The sequence below is a fragment of the Culicoides brevitarsis genome, chromosome 1 (assembly GCF_036172545.1).
Source record: "Culicoides brevitarsis isolate CSIRO-B50_1 chromosome 1, AGI_CSIRO_Cbre_v1, whole genome shotgun sequence".
Lineage (NCBI taxonomy): Eukaryota > Metazoa > Arthropoda > Insecta > Diptera > Ceratopogonidae > Culicoides > Culicoides brevitarsis.
Genome location: NC_087085.1, coordinates 1,945,637 through 1,952,641, shown reverse-complemented (window position 1 = coordinate 1,952,641; position 7,005 = coordinate 1,945,637). Strand labels below are relative to the sequence as shown.

At 23.1% G+C, this 7,005-nt stretch overlaps 1 protein-coding gene across 2 annotated transcripts in view; it reads left to right on the top strand.

Moving 5' to 3' along the window:
• The first annotated feature begins 778 nt into the window (after positions 1 to 778).
• The window catches only part of LOC134827892 (A disintegrin and metalloproteinase with thrombospondin motifs like), a 63,431-nt gene continuing 57,204 nt past the window's right edge, over positions 779 to 7,005 (top strand). For both annotated transcript variants that reach the window (XM_063840761.1, XM_063840759.1), the window contains exon 1: positions 779 to 1,013. The gene's annotated coding sequence lies outside the window, so the exon portion shown is untranslated. The remainder of the gene's footprint in view (positions 1,014 to 7,005) is intronic.

The window sequence follows — 7,005 nt, the reverse complement described above, 5'->3', positions numbered from 1 at the left end:
TGCCAAAAATAAATTTATCACATCATAGCAAAACTTGTGTGTGGGCATTGAAATCGAAAGTGAATCAAAACGCGTGCTAAATCGTTAATAAAAAAAAATAAATATATACAAAAGACTCCTTCGGTATTAAGACAGGAACCTGCGAAACAATCGTTCGTTGTCTTAGAGGCGACGACAACGAAGGAAAAGACACGGATAGAAAGAGAGAAACAATCATAATTGTATAAATATTACATGCAATAACGTAACTAGAGCAACCACAACTCTTTTTATTCATACAATAATTTTTTTTTAAATATTTTTCTATACACTCTTTCTACTCGGCGTATGTCCCGCGCACTCAGTAAACAGTTAATATTATTATTATTTCACTTTCATTGCATGTTCATTGACTGTTTTACCGCATGCTGCTGAATTGTTGTTGTTGTTGCTGGCTGGCAGCATGTGATGTAACAATTGAACCAACAACAACAACAAAAATCACAAAACTTTGCTCTGAATGTGCACTTTTTGTCTTGTTTTAATGCTAAAATTATTTATTTATACTGCGAATGGACATTTATATTATATTTTGTCGGACATTAAAATAGAATGAAAAAAGAAGTGAAAAATATTTTTTGTTTGAGATATTTATCCCTTGAAGGCAAATCTAATTTTTTTCTTGTTCAAATTTCAGATTTTGTTTATTTTATAACATAACATACATATTACATTAAAAAGTTAAAATAAAACAACAACAACATATAAAAATAAAATATAGTGCGATAAATAAATAAAATCAAAGAAAAAAGAGGAAAAAAAATAAATTTGTGGAAGTTCGTGACTCAGCAGTGGAAATACAAAATATTTAATTTTAATCGTTTTATTACAACAAACTAAAGAAAAAAGATTATAAAAAAAATAAATAATCAGGAGTGTTTAGCTTTGGTTGAATCGCTTCATACATAAATGTTGTGCTGTTTAGCGGATTCAGTGGATTAATTTTGGTTAATTATTTCTTTTTTTCGTTGAAGGTAAGAAAATTTTAAATTTAAAGTTGTTTAAGTAGCGAGAAAATTTTTTGACAGCTGTCATTATTTTTTTATGAAAATCTATTTTTTTTTAATTTTTTTTTTTATTAAAAATATTTTTTTTAATTTAAAAAAATTAATTTTTGTATTTAAAATTAATTAAATATATATTTTTTTAAAGAAATAAATAAAAAATTACAGTATTTATGATTTTTTTTTTTTAAAATTACTTTTTTTTATTTATGATTATTTAAATATTTTTTTAAAATAAAATTTGAATATTTTTAATTAATTTCGATTAAATAAAATTTAAAAAAAAATAAATAAAAACTTTCAAATTTATTAATTGTTTTATTTTAAAAAATATTGATTTTTTTTTATTTTATTTAATTTTTTTCAAATAAAATTTAAATATTTTTAATTGAAAAAAATATTAAAAAAAAATAAATAAAAAATTACTTAATTTCTGAATTTTTTAAATTTTATAAAATTTTTAATTTTATTAAATTTATTTATAATTATTTAAATATTTTTTTTAAATAAAATTTAATTAATTTAATTAATAAATTAAATTAAAAAAAAAAAAAATAATATTTTTTTAAAAATATTTTTAATTGCAAAATTTATTTTAATAAAATTTAAATAAATAAATAATTTTAATTAAATTTATCCTTCATTTTTTATTTTTTCTTTATTGAATTTTTCATTCGAATAAAATAAAAAAATATATATTTTAATAAAAAAAATAATCAGCTGTCACTTTAAAAAAAAATATAGAGTTAAAAGTTGAATTCTCAATAAAAATTATTATATATTAAATATCAGTTTTGTTGAATTTTGTAGAGCATTAATTAATCACTTCGATATGAATCAAAACAAAAAAGCCCCCGTTTTAATTAATTAATTAATGAGACACCTCTCAACATTCAACAGTTCTTTATTTTTTTGCTTATTTTGTTGCTTTGTTAACTAAAACAAATCTCAAGTAATTATTTATTTACTTGGTAATGATATTCAAATAGTATTCCATTCATTCGCAAGGTGACTAAATGTTACAAACGTTATTATCTCGCTACTAGAATAAACGTTGCTACTAAAATAAACACTTCAGAATAGAATCTAATAAAAGGAAGGCGTGACATACATATTTTTTTAGTTCTCATGTTCGAAGCTAATTTAAATTTACAACTTGATAACATAACGGAGAATTTGTGTCAGAAGTTAAAAACCAGGCGTTCTCATTCGAGATTTTTTTTTTAGAAAAAAATTATGCAAAAAATTCCGAGTGAAACTTTTCTATGAACGACGACGAGTCTTGCCTCATATCTTAACACAAATGTGCAAGAAAAAAAAATATTGAAGCCGGTTACTCTTATAAAACTAAATTACTACACACTTGAGGTATTTCTGTGTGATGTCCAGAGAGAGAAATAATTGCACAACTACTTTGGTAACGCGCGTGATGATGTCGAGTTGATGAGCATTTTGATATACATTTAACACAATTTTCAAGCGATTTCATTTTTTTCCAGTTTTATCTGCGATGCGAATGTTCATTAGATGAGTTGCGCGCGGTGTGATATCGATAATCAATTGAAAATAAAAATAAAAAACGTGTGAAACGCATGTCAATGTACTCAATCAGTGTTTCGATCAAGCAATTAATTGGTTATTGTTGTGAAAAGTTGAATAAATTTTACAAAAGTAAACAAATTGAACGTCTGTCAATCATCATAACAATAAAACGTCGATACTTGAGATGCTGCTTTTGAGGCAGCCTTCATTGAACTATAGCAATTCACTAAAACACCCGGAAAGGACCTCGACCTTTACTCGTGGTAGTAATAATAATAACTCGGATGATTACTCAGCGCACCAGCCTACTACTATTGTTTCGATAAGGTCTTCTTCTTCTTATTTTTCTTCAATCATCATCCGATCATGTTCATCATCCGATATCCGTTTATGCTGAACAAATATCGAAAACTAATAATTTTGTAATAATTTATAATGATAGAAAATTAGTTGGATGCATTTACTTACGGAACGGATTTTAGTTCAGTGATGGATTTATATGGGGCTCAAGTTGAAAAAAAATTTTTTTTTGCTTGGTTTGGATTAATTGGAATAGATTTTTAACTTCTTAATTAATTCCCATAAGGGTTATTTGGATCCAAATAGATTTTTTTTACAAATTTATTAATCTCAAATATTTTAAAATCGATTTTAGCAATTGATATTAGAATTATGAGGTATCCTTCCATACTCGAGATTTAAAAATATATCCAACTAATGATCTTTAAGATTTTTAAATCTCGAGTATAGAAGGATAGCTCAAATTTCTAATATCGATTTTAAAATTTGCTAAAATCGATTTAAATATTTGAGTTATGCCTGTAAAATATTTTACGAATATTTTCGAGGCATATTTTTAAAAATTATTTAATAAATATAATTAATAAAAAAAATTAATAAAAAATTTTAAAATAAATTTTTTAACTGTAATTTTTTAAATTGACATCTACAAATTTGCTATTCTATTAAATTTGCTATTATATCGAAAAAAAAAATTAATTAATTTTTTTTTTAATTTAATTTAAAAATAAAATAATTTAAATTAAAATTAAATAATAATTATTTTATTTTATTTTTTTTTAAATTAATTTATTAAAAAAAAATTATTAATTTTATTTTTTTAATTTATTAATTATTAAATAAAATTTAATTAACATAATTAAATTAAATTTTAAATAAATTTAATTGCAAATTTATTTTATTTATTTTTTTATTTATTTATTTATTTTATTTTAATTTTTTTTTTGATTAAAAAGAAAAAAATATTTTTTAAATAAAAAAAAAATTAAACCCAAAGCAATACCTCATCCCTGAATTTTAGCAAAGAGATTTTTCGATTAACTGTGACGACCAACGTCGAAAAGGTCATTATAAATCTTCTTGATCGCCGATTTCCGTCTTTTTAGCAAATTAATGCGATGATGCAAAAGGGTTTCTAATCCGCTAACATTAGACAAATCGTTGCAAAAATACATGAAGAAATTCAAAACATTTAGCTAATAATTTATTAAACGTCATACTTTTCATATAAAATCCCCGTACAAACAGTGAAAAATGTGTAAACGTCTTTTTTACAATATTTATGTTTAATAAATAGCAAAAAAAAAACTAATCAAATAAAGATTTGTCTGAGTGTGTGAGTTGCTGTAAGAATACGTGTGTTGCACATTGCAAGCGTGACAGCGTCAGATATTTATATGACAGGAAATATTTGCGCGAAATTCTATCGGCGTTGTTATGACTCGAAGTCACATACTTAATCATACGTGAGGCAAGTCACATATATGAAGTGACACGATTTTATGATACAAAAAGTGACAAAGGGCCTTCGAAAGTGACACTTTAACGGGAGTTGTGGTTTGTGTAAAAATCGTGAAGCCATAGAAAGTGAGAGTTTTGTATTGAAATAATTTTATTCAAGGAAGGAAAATTTTATGACGTCATTTATTTCACGTTTGTCGTGCATTTGTTGTCAATAAATTCTTGTTAGAGAAGTAGAAAAGTAAAAAAAAATTAAATTATTTTCAGATTTAAAGTCTTCGAGGATTTTTTACAAATTAATAAAATAATTTTATAATTAAATTTTATTATTTGAAAATTTTATGTTTAAAAAAATTTTAAGGCAAAAATACTAAAGTAAAATTTTAAAAAATTTGTAATTTTATTTTTTTTAAAAATTTTAATTTTTTATTTAATTCTATTTAATTTTTTTATTTTGAAAATTTTTAAAAAATTTTAAATCAAAAATTATTTTAAAAAAAAAATATTAAAAAATTTTTATAATTTTTTTTAATAATTTTAATTCTATTTATTTCAATTTAATTCGAAATTTTATAATTAAAAAATTATTTTTTAAAGCAAAAAAATATAAAAGAATAATATTTTAAAATTTTTTTATTAATTTTAATTCTATTTATTTTTTTATTTATGTAAATTTAAAAAAGTTAATTTTTTTATTCAAAATTCTTTAAATAAAAAATTAATTTTTAAACAAAAAAATGTTTAAAAAATTAACTTTTTTTTTAATGATTTTAATTCTATTTATTTTTATTTAATTTTAATTTAATAAATTATTTTTTTTAATCAAAATTTTATAATTTAAAAAAATTTTTTTTGAGCCAAAAATATTTAAATAAAATATACAAAATTTTAATAATTTTTAAATTAATTTTCTAAATAAAAAAAAAATCGATTCACAATAAAAATTTGAAAATATAAATTAATTAATAAATTAAATTCAATAATTATTTTTTTTTATAATGGAAATTTTTGTTTTAAATAATTGAAATTAATTTTTAAACCAAATTTAATGCACTTTATTATTTAATTTCCTTCAAAATCCTCAAGGACACTAACCTCCAATCCTCTCATTAAAAAAATCTCTTACAAAAGAGCATATTTCACATCATTAACATCGCTAAACTACATTAAAAATTACAGTTATTAACACAAAATCTATAAAAGCATCCACTTCTAACGCCCGCTAAATTGATATTTTTATATCTTTTAAATTCGCTCAACCTCTATATATTTATCGCATCGGCAATAAGTACCTTTTAAGCCATTCCAAATACACTTTTTTTTTCACGAGAGAGATAGAAAAAAAGCTAATAGAGCAAAAGATTTATGTATATTTTTTTCTGTTATGCAACCAATTTTAAAATCAATATCTATTTTTTTTCTCGTCGTATATGCACCGCATCATACTTTGCACTGACTGACTAACTGAATGAATGACTGACAAACATTTTATAAAACACCATAAAGGGGTAACGCAACGAACGAACGTACAAGTGATTATGTTATGACTTTAAAAAATGTGGTTTTTATTATAATTATAAACTCTACTAATCTACTTTAGAGCATTTTATTTTTATTTTGTGAATAAAGAAAATGTCTCGCAAGTAGATCGAATCACAAAGAATCACGAAAAAAAATGAATGAATCAACTGCGTGCGTGGATTTTTCAATTAATTCAATTCGAAAATCATTCTGTCATGTAATGTGTTGACTTAACTGGACTTTACAAGATTATTAAAGCTCATAATAATAATACAAGATTTTTGTTAATTGATCGAAAAAAAACATAACAAGTGCATTTGATCAGACTTTGCGACGTATTAAAAGTGCTCACTTACCGACAGAAGGTCGTACGAAGGTGAACTGCTTACTTACAAAAATTACATTACAAACAAAATAATAAAAATAAATTATTTTGGAGACATTTGGAGTACAATAACACGAGAAAAAATATTTTATCAATGAATTTTTTTTTTTTTTTTTTGGCAAATTTTATCGTAAATTTATCAAAGCGAACAATGCGCGGAACACACCTTTCCTCAATAAAGAACTTTTCGATGACACGATCGGCGGTCAATGAATGGAGAGTGAAGGGAGTTCTCTTTTGTGAAATAAAATACGAGGAAAAGTACCCAAAACACTAAAATAATTTATTATGCAAATAAATTCGGACCGCAAAAGAAATTTTTATAAGTCCCGGTTTGATTCTTTTTTTTATCTTCTTCTCTTTCAAAAGTTCTTGAGAATCGATATTTTTTTGTTTATTCTTGAAATTTAAGTGAATGTCTGTTTGAAGTATAAATCGTAAATTAAAATGAATAAAAATTATAAACAGGTTTAGTGAGTTGGATTGTTGGCACGTTTTAGATGCTAAAAAGCAACTTTTTCGCTTAGAAATGAAAGGTCTCGTGAATGAAGTCTGTCTGTCGTGATTTTGAGCAATAATAATAATAATTTGGCATGCTGAGCTCTCCTACTATAAAAAGTGACTTTTTTTCGGATTCTAATAGATTTCAGGGTCTCGCGTGCCTCGAAGCTCATAATTTAGTAATAATTAACAGCTGTTTCTTAATTTTCTTGGCAAATTTAGTCACGATAGACATTTCGTGAGAAATCTTTT